We start from the raw sequence: 15114 nt of genomic DNA on the forward strand, positions 1-15114 counted from the left end.
GTCTCAGAGATAAGGACTAGTGATCTGGGAGAGTCAGAGTTGGAAAATAGTTCATTGTAGGGTGATGATCCATAATGAAATTGAGTAATAAACTTGTGTTTCTATCACGTTTCAGGAAATCTCCTGCAGATGATAGAGATCAACAGGATTTGGACCTATCATCCACCTTTTTCTTCTGCATCTGCTTGTCAAAGTAGCATCTGCTTTGTAGTAAAAACTAAAGCTCTGGTTGTCTGTTCAGTCCCCTTTCTTTTGCCCTTTTATTGGCTTTCTGCAGCTTTGTAGGGAATGGATTGTGTAAAGTATGCCCCTGGAAAGCAGACACCGTTAAAAGGTTTAAGACAAATTTGTTTGAAGACAAAGAGGGCATTGAGGAAAACTGTGGAGAGGGATTGAAGGGCTTTTGCAGTGCAACAGAGCCTTGTCTGTGCAAGACTCAGCCTGCCTCGGAGTTCCAGCAGGCTGCCAAGAAGCAGGCCAAGAAAAGACTCTCCAAGACCCTGTTCCCTTCATCTGTAGTCTGCCATCTGGACAGAGGATGGCTAGAGGGTTCCTGGAACGTATAGAAAGGAATCTTGAGGGCTGAAAATAAATGCCACTGGAGACAGGAAGTGTCTGAGACTAGGAGGGTTGGAGGAGGGGAGCTGCTCTGGGGGTCACGGTGCTGGTAAGGGTGAGGGGCAGATAAGGAGAGCTGCTGTGCTGCATTAGAAGGTTCACAGCCTTTCCTTCAAGCCCTGAACATCCCTCCATTCACTGCTTTATATACTTGAGGCCATCTTACTTGTTCGTTGCAAGTTCAAATCCGAGTTTTGTTCAAATTTGAGTGATTTGAATCTCTTTCCCTTGTACAAAGGGTCACCTCATTAAATTTGTAGCCCGTGGCATATTAGAGACTCTGAAATCAATAGGTTTATAGAAAGATAAAGTGGTGCCAACCACTCTGAAATTTGATCTTGATGTTGTCTTGAAGCTCTGTGTTGCTTCAGCGTGGTTTTTGGTGGGGTCTCTTGCAGTCAGGTTAGATGATGTTACGAGTGAACGATGTTCCTCTGAATTATTTTTCTCATGTAGGAAAGTCACTGGGCTATGATATTTTATTCCTTTAGTGTGCTTTAATAAGTGCTATAATACAGGAGAGTAATGTTACTCCTTTCTGCGTTATGAGGGTGGCACAGCCCTTGTATTCTTCTCAGAATGGAAATGTCAGCTAATCATATCACGCATCTTTTCTTTCTATAAGAGCCGCTTAAACCTCCAGAGAAATCTTAGAGTGAGAATTCTTTGCATCACCTGCTTTGCAGTATTTAAGGGTAACCAGCCAGATAACTGTGAATGTTTTTTGCTTTGTGTGCTGACCTCTGAGTATTAAGTGGAAATTATGTAAGTTTTCATTTCTCAAGATGTTTCAAAGAATGTGGTCATGGAAGCAGCTCCTTCCTATTACTGAGCTTTTCAATGCACACAATAAATTACTATCCTTCCTATTACTGAGCTTTTCAATGCACACAATAAACATCTCTTCATGAGATTTCAGGGCCATTATCCTCTAGAGGATGCTCTTAGGAGGCCCAGGCACTTATGCTAGAGAAAGTTACACTCTGCTTAATTGAGCAATTTTCCTTCACGTAATACTTCTGAAAAATGAAACTGAAAAATGAGCATATGCTCAAATATTTACTGTATATCCCATGTGAAGGTGGTGGTACATTTCTTGTTACTGACTTCAGCAGTGAAGTGTGCATGAAGTGTCAGCACTCACTGGCCCACTAGAACTGAGCTGTAACTGAAAGTCTTTTCTGGGTAAGAGAGGAAGTTTCCAGAGCAACTGTTTAATCAACTACATGTGCTGGCATCCTTCTTTGTGAGATAACCGCAGGTAGTTTATGATTTGAAAATTAATGGGGCAATTACAGCATAAGACCTAAGAGTAGAAGATGTAGGTTTGGAATGAGGATCATGTCAATGCAGTAACAGTAATTTTCAGGTTCCTCACAGTACTTGTTCAGCAAATAAAAGCCTGTTAGACAAATCTTATTTCATTCTAGAAATTCTAATTTAAATGTTGATTAATACCTCTGCATTTGAAAACCAGATGAATATTATAAACTTATTGTAATGGAAAAAGTAGATCCTTCCACAGCAATATCTTTACTGCCAGAAGGTTTATCCTATTTTTGTTTCCCTCTAAATTACTCGATATATTATCCCTTAGAGTGTACCAGTAAGGACTGTAATTATTCCAGAGGCTCCACACACAGCCACCATTGGAGTCTGTAATTAGGAGGAGTGCAAGCTTTCTGTGCTTAGGGTTACGTTGTTCTTCAGCTGCAGGATGCATTTCCAACTCCATAGCACAGAGTAGAGCTGCTTAGTGTTGCAAAGTGAAATACCAATTTATAAGTTTAAACACATCTTGTTCTGGAAAAAAAAAAAAAAAAAAAGAATAGTGGATAGCATGATCTCTGTGCCGGCTCATTACTTTTCATATGATTGTTTGGAGAAGAAAAAAAATCTGAATTCTTACATGTCTTACTATTGAATAGGGGTAAACTGGATTCTTTGCTGAATTTAAGAGCTGTGTGGCATGTTCTTTTCATTTGCAAACTTTCTCCCAAATGTCATTAGTCCTTCCTTAGAGCAGCAGCTTGCCAGAAAATGAATTTCAGTAGATTGTCTGTGTTTACACGAGTCATTACTGACTCTTTGCTGAAAGAAAGTATTTTCTGTTATGCATATCTTGTCTTGTTGTAAATCCTGTTATTTTTAGCTTGTTGGACGCTTCCGCAGCAATTTTAGAAATGTTATAACCTTTCTTGGGTTGTGGTATATGTGTAATTGTAGCATAGTGCAATACAACAGCCTGGGTAGGGCAGGTCTTTCTTTGGGTATAAGAACACATTAAGTGATTTAGTCTAATTTTGAGTCAGGCAAAAAAAAAATCAACAAAAAAAAAATCCTGTCTTCTCAAGAAGCTGGTTCAGTTCATGGCAGTCTTCTTAAACCTTTGTTTCACAAGGAAAAATAAAGAAAAGACCTTTTAAATTGACACTGTCTATAGAGAAGGACAAAAGGCAGCATAAGGATTGACACATAATTGTTTCTAATATGCTTAGTCAAAACTTACTGCAGTCACTTTTCCTCTTCAAGCACTTGCTGTTCTGCTTTTGTGAGGTTTGTCAAATTTGTCATAGGAGTTTTTGGGGAGCACAATTATGGAATTAAAAAAAATCCTGCAGGTAAAAGGTGGAATTTTATATAAAAATATTCATGCAAGCACACAATCCACATGCTTTCTGTATAGCAAGTTATTACATTCTGCCTGACCTGTAGTATGAATTGTCTCTATGTTGTCATGGAGTCTCTGCAATAGCAGAGTTGCTGGTCCCACAGAAGGGAACTAACTGGGGTTTCTGTGATTGCACCAAAATATATGAACTGGGAGTGGAAAGGAACAAAAAGATGGCCTTGACAGCAAGCCTGATTCTAATGTGTGTAAGTGGAAAAAACTTGTAGTATCTGGACTTGAAATTATTTTGGTCAGTAAGTTAATAAAAATGGTGACCTGTTAGCAAATAATCAAGTGTTGCAGTGCTGTTTCCTAAGCACTAAGGTCATGAGTCCAAAATATCAACTGCTCTTTAGTAGATGGGGGAACTGGAAGGGGCAGAAAGAATAAAAGGGTGAGACAATGGGTGGATTTAGTGTGTTTTGCAGGTACCTCCATAATAATTGATTTGGCACTTTTATCTTCAGGGGTAGAGATAAGGCATCTCTCCTGATCATTGTAATTATTTAATGTATATACTTTTACAGAACTGCAGTGTATGAGGAAAACAAAATGCTGTTAATAAAAAAACCCAAAATTAAATACAATGCTGGCAACCTGTAACAAAGCTTTATAAGAACTGTTATGTCTCTTATAGGACCAAAACTGGTAATGCTTCATAGAAAACTGAAGAGCCTCAGGTTTTTTACCACTTATCAAGAATAAAGCTTTTCTTCACTTAAACTTCAAATGTGTTCATTTTTAAAGGTTAACAGCAGAAGTATTATAATATCCCTTTCTAACTTTCACTGCTCCAAGCTGAGCTTTATCTTATTTTTTATCAATGTAGTGAGGGTTTTTTGTTTCTAAAACAGGCAGATAATCCATTATTGTTCTAGCATGTGGAGAGGGTGGCGATGTATATCAATGGACTATAACTTTTCATTGAATTAGCTGTCAGAAGGAAAAAATAGGAATGTTTTTGTGAATTATGATCTATCCCACATTTTTAAATAAGAAAGGGGGGCTGTGTGCAAGTTGACATGTAATGATGATGTATGGAGTTAAAGCACAATGACGATTTTTCTTAATATGTGGAGTATCTGGAGAAAAGAGATGAGGGTTGGAGTGAAAGGCAGGTCAAAGCTGGAGAAGCCATGCAATGTTAAGTTTGTTTTGTACCATTTCTTTTTAGGCCCTTTCAACTGTCACATGGGCATGTGAAAACTGAAGGATCTTGTGCTGGTGTTCAATGTGAAAGAAAGTTCAATATAAAGGTTAAATACAATCATGGAGTGAGTATGGCTGCAAATTATAGATAAGGAGAAAGCTGGATAGGTAGGGGAAGAAATGCCAGCTGTGCTGGAGGCAGAAAGAATTCCAGTTATTAGAGGTTTCCTTCTCTCCTCACCTGGAGCTGAGCCCAGCAGTCTTTGCTTGGCTTGCTTGTCTGGGCTAGCAGAGCAAATGCCATTGTGAAGATGCCTGTGTGTCCTGCACTGAAACTGTGCCTGTGCAATCAGGGTGTGCAGCAGGCCTGCAGCCTTGAACTGCTGGCTTTTGAAACTTGGCTTGGTTTACACGGCATGCCCAAAATCACGTTATTGTACATCTTTCTGGGTATGGACTGTGCAGTACATATCTAAAATCCAGGGGACAAAATTCCTGGTTTATTTCCCAAGTCATATCCCTTAAAACGTTGCTCTGACTATATACTTTCTAAAAGTTTTGCTTCTTGATCTAGAAGCAAGTTTGGGACAACCTGTACTGTGTCTTGGTGGGTTTTTTTGTTTGTTTGTTTGTTTGTTTGTTTTTGGTTTTTTTTTTTGTTAATTTGTTTTATTTTGGGGGGAGGTGTTTTAAATTTTGCTTCTAGACATGATTGTTATAGCTGATGATTATTCTTTGTTTTTACTTTTATTAAATTATGTGACTGTGGACATACAGCCAGGCATTTTTTGCTAATTGGTCCTTTGTTTTTTGTTTTGTCAAAGGAACAAACGAGATTTACTCAGAGTAAGCGGATGTTAACATTTCCTGGTAGATAGGCTTGCTCTGTCTCTTTAAGCATCTGACAGAAGATGGTGTCAGCAGGAGGAGGGCATAGTGTGAAAATGGCCCATTATGAGCTGCTCAAGCTACTGGAGTTTAAACTCTTACTCATCAACTCACTGTACTATTTGACCCTGAGCAATTTAATCCTATTTTGTCCCATTCGCTATCTAAAGCAGGAGAATGCTCCACATTGCAGAGATGTAAATGGCCTGGCTAATGATGTGCTAATTGACCTTTGAAAATTACGTGCTAATTAGCGTAGTTGTTGCTTGCGTCCTGTTCACAGCACTGCAGGCAAGACTGCTTTGATTACTGTAGCTTCGTGACTTTAAGCAAAATTACGTGAACTTGCATTAAAAATCCAAGCAGAATAAGAAGTAAATAACAGCAACAATAAGACATTAGATAAATCGTAGATATTACAGAATAGCATGTAAGGAGAATCACCCTTCTCAATCTGCTCTACAGGCTCTCTTTTGCCCATCTGATGGGAATAAAAACATCAAGTGGGTTTAATGATTGACTTCGACATTAATTCTCCTGGATCATGAATGCAAACTAGCCACTATGTGACTGTGACCCCAAACAGCAAGCTTTAAACACTCAAAATTTATCTAAAATCCCCGGTGTAATAAGAATTCTATTTTATGTGTAGAGAAGGAATGGCTCAAGCAGGTACCAAACCTCCTCTTGAAAATAAGGTCCCAGCCTCTGTGACTGTCATGTCTGTGTTTCACCCACTGCAGGTAATGAAGCTGTGTTCTGATGAAAACAGATAGGTAGATGCAAGTAGAAATGTTAAAACAGATCTCTCTACTCTAAGAATTGCTTTTAAATCTTGGAAGAAGTAAAAATGGAATCTGTAAAGAAGGGAAGCGTAACAAGAGTGCAGTCTTAATTAGTAGGTGGAAGAGATTTTTTGTGGGGAGTGGGCTATGAGATGTGTATCCTTAGTCGTGCTTGAAGGAAAAAAATGAATTTGATCATTATATTAGCATGTGGGCATAAACTTCCAGGAAAAATTGAAAATACATGGTGGCTTTCAGGCAACTCTAGCCTGTCATATGAACTTTTTTTTTCTTAATTAATTTGGCATTTAGTTTTCAAAATTTTAACTGAGTCATTCTTTGGTTTTCAGCCAAAACTGGTTCTTATCCAACTTGGGTCTTCAAGATTACTTGCTCCTCTTAAGTTATCCTTCATGTAGGTAAAATGGCACAGTAAAAGGGTAAGAATTCCACTGGCATCTTGGAAATTCTGCTTTTAATGTTAAATTACTCCATCTTTTGCCAGGAGGAAGATGTTTCATTCCCAAGATAGGACTGTTTGCTTTGTTCTCCCTGATCATCTGTTGCTACTGAAGAAGTATATTGCCAGGTCTCTGAAGGCGTTTAAGGTCAGCTCTTTAGGCTGAATGCTTTTATGATATAACACTGCATACGGGGAAGGGATGCATTAAGTGAGGAGTTAGGGATTGCCTTGCATTGTAGGTTTTCCCATTGTAAACTCGAGGGACTACATGTCACTGGAAGTCTGTAAAAGCAGAAGTGTGCCTAGGCAGCAGTTGTGCAAAGTTTGGACGAAATTTAGTGGAGGGTGTACAATTTTTAATTGGTTTTTTTTTTTCACTTGAGAATTGTAGTATATTAAATAAGAATCTTTGAGGCTTTGTCTACCATATTGCCTTGAGAGCTGAGTTCCACATTCAGGAAGAATGTTTCAAGAAGGTCTGTGTGTGCCCACAGATGAGAGGATGAAGGGCAGTTACTGGGAGCTCAAATGCAGCTTCTCTCATGTAAGAGGTATTTTGGAAGGTAGGAGGCCTAGGCACTGAGGTTTGAATAGAGAGCTGAAGATTTCTGAATTCCATTCTTCTTTCATTTGATGTTTGGCTTTGCATTAGTCACTTCATGCCACTAAATCCTAGACTCGGTATTTTGACTTCCCAAGTGTTTCCCAAAGTGGTGTTATTGCTGCTTTACACTTTGGGAACAGAGATACCAAAGTGGAAGATGCCAACTGACAGATGTAGCAAATTTTTCATTCCTGGCCTTAAATTGTGTAAGTATCAAGGAGCATCTTATAGCCAGCAGCTCTCTGATCTTGACAGTGCAGTAGAGTTTTACTTCCCATTCACTGCTGTGCCTGAGCAAACACAACGAAAAGGCAGCGTGTGGATGGTGCCCTGTGTTGTCTTATCCTCAGTAATGGGGAAGACAGAAACAGCACTGACTTTCTGATTCTGTTTCCAAGTAGTTTCCTTTTATCTGCTTCACTTTATAGCCATTTCCTCCTGGGTTTTTCCTCTGTAATGACTCTAACAATCACCAACACAGGTTGCAGGGATTGAGGGCTTTTTTCCAGAGTGCTGTTAAAATTTCCAAAAGTGCTATGTAAATGTTAGTTAATGTTCTGATGCTCTCAGATATGAGGTCCAGACTCTGACTGGGGTGAAGTATTCTTGCCTTTCTTTGAAGGATGCATGACTGGGCTTATGCCTGGGATTTGTCTACAAAGACTTTTTGTTGAACATTTAGGATCTAGCAAAAATGTGAATAACAGCAGCCAAAGTCAAATTTGGTAAGGGCTTTGCTGTAGATGTTGGTGAGCCCAGTGGGAAGAATGATGATGTCTAACTCTATTTCAGAAGGCTGAATGATTTCTTTATTATAATTATGTTATAATACATTAATATGCTATATAAAAGAGGATACTAAATACTAGATGTTACTTTCTCTAACTATCATATCTCACTAACTCACAACTCGTGACCCTGTTCGCTAGAATCTAGACACAGGTGGATCTGATTGGCCATCAGGCCCAAACAATCCACCATGGTCCAACCAAGCGCCCACTCTGGGTAAGCAATTCTCCAAACACATTCCACAAGAGAAAAATAAGGAGCAGAAATAGAAATTGTTTTCTCTTTCATTTCTCTCTGTGCACCTCAATAAAAAATCCTGAGAGAGAGAGAAATGTGCTTGCCACAGGGCTTTGTTAGGATCACCTCAAAAAGCCAGTGTTCAGATGATTTACGTTGCTGCCTTTGCCTGACACACAAAGGATTTTTAGCACTTCAGAGAAGCTGTTTCATTAAGTCTGTTAATTTCAAGTACAGAATAATCTGCAAAAATAATATTGTATTTATTTCTTTTGAAACAGTCAATTTACTTCTCTCTGAAGGTAAAGCATAAAGGATGTCTGATAGGTGACTCTACAATTGCAGGATGATATTATTTATGATCAGAATTTATTCCTGATACACTTAAGTTTCCACTTTTGTCCTCTTTTCATATCAGTCAGCAACTGATAGATTAGCTTAAAGCTTCTGATTGTAGTTATTTTCCTGTAATGTATGTGTTGGTTTTACACTTTCTTGTTGCTAATCATTGGTGTCCCACCCGCCGTTCCCACACATCATTCCTTAGGTCAAAGCCAGCCATATTCCATGGGTGCAGAAGTGTTCCTTTGTTGAGATTTGTGCTGCATACTGAAGTGCAGAGAGCTCATCACTGTGTGCCTTACCAAGTAAGCATTTTTGCTTACTTTTGCACAGACCCTTCTGAATTAGGAGCTGCAAAAGAACAACTTACTGGCTGCCAGATTTGTCCTCATTTACAGTTGTAAATGTTAAATTCCTTGAATAATTAATTTAATTTATAATACTTGGCAGTAAGCATCTGTATCAGCAGTCTGAATTTGGGACTGAAGTAAATTTCCTTTACTCTGGTGTGAGAGGGGTATGCCAGAGTCCCTTCAGTGTGTCCCTGCAGTAGCAAGGGTGGTAATGGAAGAGATGAATGAATCTCTCAGGATACTAGGGAGGATGTGCAAGACCAAGCTCATAATCAAGTTTAAAAGGAGATTCAGAGTGAGGGCCTAGTACTTTAAATTTGTTTCAAATTTAAAATATTATAGTTACTGAGCACATATTGTATACCTGTTGTACTTGCCTATATATGGCATGTGATCTGTTCTATAAAACTTACATGTGTGTTGTCCAGTCCTGATACCTTTTGGTTTTAATGATTTGTTCTGTATTTGACCAAAATGACAGCCTTTTTTTAGTATTTAAAGAATTCTCCTTCCTTTACTTTCTGAAGGGTTCTCTATTAAAAAAGTTTTACTTGTTGGATATGAGGTTTTTATACTGGAATCTGGGTACTGTTTCATTATTAACAAAACCAATCTAGCTTTCAACTTTTTTAGTTGAAATATTGCTTGTAGCTTTTAGCACCTTAGTGTAAGACCACTTGGCTAAATTAAAAAAAAAAAAAGGAAAGGATAAAAGGAAAGAAGCCAGTTGTGCCATAGAAAACTTGACTCTTTTTCTTTCTGCTTGTTTTGTAGGCTTCAGGGATTTCTATGTGCCTGGTTGTGTTTAATTTTAGCTAAAGTTTCTTTCTCAGAAGTATCTCTCCTGTTCTCCCTCTGTGGTACTTCCACACTTCTCCTGGATTATATCATTAGCTAAATTTTGCAGCAGAGACTTTTATACCGACTGGGACTTATTGGGTGGAGCATGTTGGTAACTCATACAGTTCTTTCCTGTTCTTGAGCTGAAGGGGCAGTGCCTGCTCTAAATTACCTGCTTGCTGCTCTTGCCAAGAACATCAGTCTTGACTTACTATTTTTTATGTTACTTTATGAGTCTTCCTTTGAGATGGACAGAGTTTTGGGGGCTGATCTGAATGGGGGTCTTCATGCTCTACAGTCCATTGCCAGAATTCTGTAAATACCTGTTGTCCCTGTGCCCATCTTCGTGAATCAGGGCAGCCTTCACCTCCCACTAAAGCATTTCTTTTGCCACAGTAGTTTTGTTAACCCTGTGTAAGGGCCTCTCTCTAACACCAAAGTAATTACTGAATTCTGCCCACCTGCTTCTGGTTTTAAAACCTAAAAATAATTCAAAGTAAATTGAAGAGAATGCACTTGAGTACCATGAAGTCCAGTACCAAACTTCACATTACATTAACTGTTTTGGCTGGCCCTTCCAAAGAGCGATGTCTGTGTTCATTTGCTCCAAACCCATCTCCTAGAAACTGCCCCAAGTGGGGGATCAAAGCAGGCAGTGTGCCAGAGGTTTGTGTTTCACACAGTTTGGCACACACTGAAAGCTTGGTCTTTCCTGTATTAAGCCATGGGCAGATGTCCACTAAGAATGATTGGGCAAAATTTATATAAAGGCCATGTAAAATGGTGTGTGTGTTTTCCTTTCTTTTTTCCCCCTTGTCCTCTATCCTCTTGAGACTTTTTGTGTGGGTGTGTACTTTTTTCTAAATTTATAAACTCTGGCTTTTGCCCTGGTCCGGTAGAAGCCACTCACTCACCCTTTTCCATTTCCAGGCGGATTGCTATTCTGTTATTACAGTTCTGTAACTTTCTCCAACACTGTCCTTCTTTGCTTATTATAAACAGTTTGCAATAACCCTTTCAGTGCTACTGTCATTTTTGCTTTAAATCAGAACTGCCTGTTGTATTCATTATAAAAACCAAACCAAACCAAAAATCTTCTCCTAAAAAGCAGATTAAAGACTTCTCCCCTGTTATGGCTTTCTCTTTGGTTATAGGAAATTTATTACGGCTTTCATTTGTATATTGACCATTGTAGTGTCCCCACACAGGGCTTTCTTCTTTCTTTTCAATACTAAGCCAAAATGTCCAGAGTAATAGGATTTCTTTACGAGTTTGGCAAAGACATCTCTTCATTTCTGAAGCTGAGGCAGCACTATCTTCTTATGCCAAATGAAGAATTTGGGGATAACATTTACATCTAGCTATGTCTTAGAGTCAAATTTCCAGTTCTCCTCTTTTACTTTTCTATTCCCTATGAAGCAACAATTGATAGTGATATGTAAGATTTCTGTTCCTCTAATATCAGTGTTTTAATTGAGTCTGAATTATATAAGTATTTAGGTAGAAGTAAAGTGAATCTGGCTGACCCACTGTTTGGTGCAGTGCTGCAAGTATATAATCAGCCCAGAAAAGCAGCCTTAAATTTGTTTCTTGTAACAGTTCAGTTCTTCATTTTTTATCTTGGGAATTAACTTGGACAGTCCTTAAATACAAGTTATGATGCAAGACAGTAGAAAACAAGGTTAAGCATTAAGTTAGTGGGTATTTTCCAGGAGAAAGAGAGTAAATTGTTTCTTCAGTAGTCAAATAGATTTTTCAAAAGAGGACAAACAATGCGTCTGTAAAGTAATAATAAATATACTGTAGAAGAAGAAATATACTGTAGAACTTTTTAACACTTGTGAAAACCTTGGCTCTGGCAAATAGGGTACATATGGGCACTCTGTCTCCTCTCTTTCCTGACCAGATGCAGAGAACTGAGGTTGCTAGTGAATATTTCTTTTTAGATGTAGAAAGATGTTTCATTCATATGCAAAGCTCCCCCTGGATGAATAATTATGCTCTGAGTGTACTGTAAGTCTGTCCAAGTAGTGGAGGACTGGCTTTTCTCTTCTGTACTCAGCCTTTTACTTAACATGTACATTTCCTTACTAAATGGGAATTTATTTAATAGAAATTGAAATAGATCTTTTAATGATGTTTTCAAAGCTCAAAGTAGCTGGGACATGGTTGAAAATGGTAAATCATCCGTGCTAATTTATGTTATCTAAAGTACTGCTCTTTGAGCTAATGTCCAGAATAACTAGGCCAAATAGTGCTGTTGAAATTCCCCTTGGAAGCGGAGCAGTAATTGGATGAATGTTTAGCCTGTGAACAAAAAAATCCATGCTATAGTTTATGGATTCTGCTTGGGAAAGGGAATAAAAGAGAAGTGGGCTGTACAAACACTTTATTTGTCAGAAGGGATCTTAAGGAGACATAAAGATGTTTTCCCTTCTCCCATGTGCCTTCACCACAGTGAGGATGATTCAGCTTGTGTATGGTCTCTGGAATGTTTATGTGTAGGGAGAGAGGTGAAAAAGATTTCTTCAGGTGCAGCTAAGTGAAAATACTGTAGGAGATAATGTCTATAGCACATTGCCTCACTGTAGAGTTGCCTATTCAGCGAGTTTATCATCTTTATGTTGACTGAAAATAAGAGGCTTTTAAATCTCTGTTAACAAAACACATTTCTCCAGAAGATTTCTCTGAAGCAGGAATTGTTTCTGAAGTGGTTGTGTTGGCAAGGAGGCTTAGCTGTGTTCCTGTGGTAAGTTCTTTTGTCCATGATAGCATTTTGGGATCCCAGCATCAATGTGGCTGACTCTGGCATTGATTGGACAGTTTATATTTAGTTGCTGGTTTCCTATAATAGTTTTCAGATGGAGATGTTAAAGAACACATACTCTTTTGCTGTTGTAATCCTGGAAGAGCATGGGGGAGTGAAGAAGAAAAAAAGGAATTGATGTCTTTGTGCAGAAGTAGAATTTTGAAAAAAACAGCATCTGCTTTCAGCAGCAGAATTCTGAAATTATTTTTTTAAAAATTAGGTAGTCACTGAAAGCAAAATGCTCAGAAAATTAATGGGTAAATCACTTCAATTCTGTATCCAGAAAGGCACTTAAAAAAAGCTGTGGGACGGTCACTTTTTTTAAAATTATTATTATTATTATTATTACCAAAAAAATGATTCTCCAGTTTAGAATAGTCAATTGCTGTTAAGTAATAGCTATCAGACATCACCTCATGACAGCTCCCATGTTCCATATTGCTGGTGCACCTGCAATGCAAATTAATAGATACCCAAAGAAAACCCAGGGTTATATATGATTCAGTTACACTGTCAGATGTATCTTTTATTTTCAGTAAAACTGCAAACATACCAGAGCCTGGATTTTACTCTGAGCCTGGATTTCAGGTGACTTCTCTAAACATATTCCAAGAAGAGTACTGAGTACAAGTTTTCATTTGAAATGGGTTTGCAGAGCATTTAGAAATTATCTTTACATAGCATTTTTGATTTATTAGCTTTAACTTTATTTTTTTTATTCTCTAAATTATTAGCCAAATAAATCATCCTAATTTACTTTGATAAGCTTCCAGGAATGCGTGTGTGCTTTACTCAGCACTGGTAGGTAGGTAGCTGCCTGCAGGGACCTGACTTTGAGCTGTTCTGTGGCCATAGGGAATCTTGAGGTACAGTGGGGCCTGACCATAGCAACTGGAATAATTATCCCCTGGTGCCAGCCATCCATAGGTAGGATCTTTGTAAAGCTGAGAAGAACATGAGGTGTCATTCTCTCCCACAATGTATATGATAAAAACAGAGGTCCTGGCCACTCTGTCTTATTTTGAGGAGGAAACTCTAAAGCATGCTCTAGTCTGGTTTGGCTTGAGCTAGTTTGTGTCATGGTTACACAGCACGATTTTAATTTTTTTCTACCAGCTAGAACTGGGAGCAAATCATAGAAAGGTAGGGATGACAGACACCTGCAGAAGTCACCTAGTCAGTCCCCAGCTCTGGAGCACAGTCATCTCAAAGGCCTGCAATAGTGCAGACTCTGTAATCTATTCCTGTACTTAAAACCCAAATACACATACCAAGCAAAATAATCCTAGCCTGCTGTGTTTCTTGCTTAATTCAAATGCCTTTGTGATGGACAGAGCAGGAAGAACATTTTGTTTTCTTTCTCTTTACATTCTTGGAAGGTGTTGTCTTGTTTTTCTCCCTCAGTTTTTGCATCTGTAGGACAGATAAGCTTCTTGATGCTCTCTGGACTCCAGCTAATTCTACATCTGCCTTCAACTAGGGTGCCATGGGTTGAGCACAGTGCTCCAGATTAGGCCAGATAGATGCTGAGAATTTCTGTCCTGCAGATGCAGCATGCTTGTGCAAGTCAGTCTCATTGCCTTTTATGAGTAGGACCACATTGATTTCTTCAGCGTATAATTCAGTGTAACTCTTTTTCTCTCAACATTTGTGATCTATAGTCCCTATAGAGGTATTCTTGATTACACCTAACTGTATAATGTGAGGCACCTATGAAGAATTAAAGTAATTCTTTTTTTAAAGCTGGTTTTCTGTAACTATTAAACTACTTAAAATAAAAATGCAGCTTGACAAGCATACTGTCTTTAGACATTTGAGCCATTCAAATAAGAATAATTTTTTACTCGGGCCAGAGTTCTATGGGATTGATTGCTTCTGCTTTTTAGGAAATGAATATTTAATCTTTGTATTTGTCTAGTGTGCAGTTTTCCCATTATCCTAAAGCAGTTTCACCTGGGCCACAAGTGATAGTCATTTCAACATCCATTGATAAAAATATTTTTCATGTGATTTATAACTTAAGTCGCTATTGATCTGCTCTCAGACAGTAAATGATCAACAGCTACCTGGAGTGATTTTTGCATTGTGTGGTAGACTCAGCAGATATTAAGCTGTGCAGCTGTTTGGTTCACAGCTATTACGGTGAACAGAAAGGGGAGGAAAACAGCCTCATCAGAGACGCTGCAATGCTATGATTTATGCAGGGCAGCGTGCCCCGCACTGGACTGCTAGAGGATATTTTTCCCTGCAGCATTCAAGCATGACTTTAGATCTGCCTGTTTTTAACCTACTACAAGGAAAAAAAGCCTTTTAACTACTAATCGTATGTGCCTTTCCACATGTGTAATTTCTAACTTGATACTGGGGGGAGGAAAAAAAACCCAAAACAAAAAGGGCTGGGTATTTGTTATCTAGGGCTTCTTGTTTAGTTGCCTTGTACTCTGAGGGAGTGCTTGAGTAACAGTTTCAGCAGGGCTGGTGAGCAGGAGGGAATAGATCTGAAGCTGCTTTCAGGCTATTCAGAAGAAGAGCAGCTCACTGATCAACTACAGCTTTCTACAGAATT

At 38.6% G+C, this 15114-nt stretch overlaps 1 protein-coding gene across 1 annotated transcript in view; it reads left to right on the forward strand.

The window, feature by feature from the left end:
• Positions 1-15114, forward strand: part of MOB2 (MOB kinase activator 2) — a 110125-nt gene that overhangs the window by 39803 nt on the left and 55208 nt on the right. The gene's annotated exons all lie outside the window — the stretch shown is intronic.

The sequence above is a fragment of the Vidua macroura genome, chromosome 6 (genome assembly GCF_024509145.1).
Source record: "Vidua macroura isolate BioBank_ID:100142 chromosome 6, ASM2450914v1, whole genome shotgun sequence".
Lineage (NCBI taxonomy): Eukaryota > Metazoa > Chordata > Aves > Passeriformes > Viduidae > Vidua > Vidua macroura.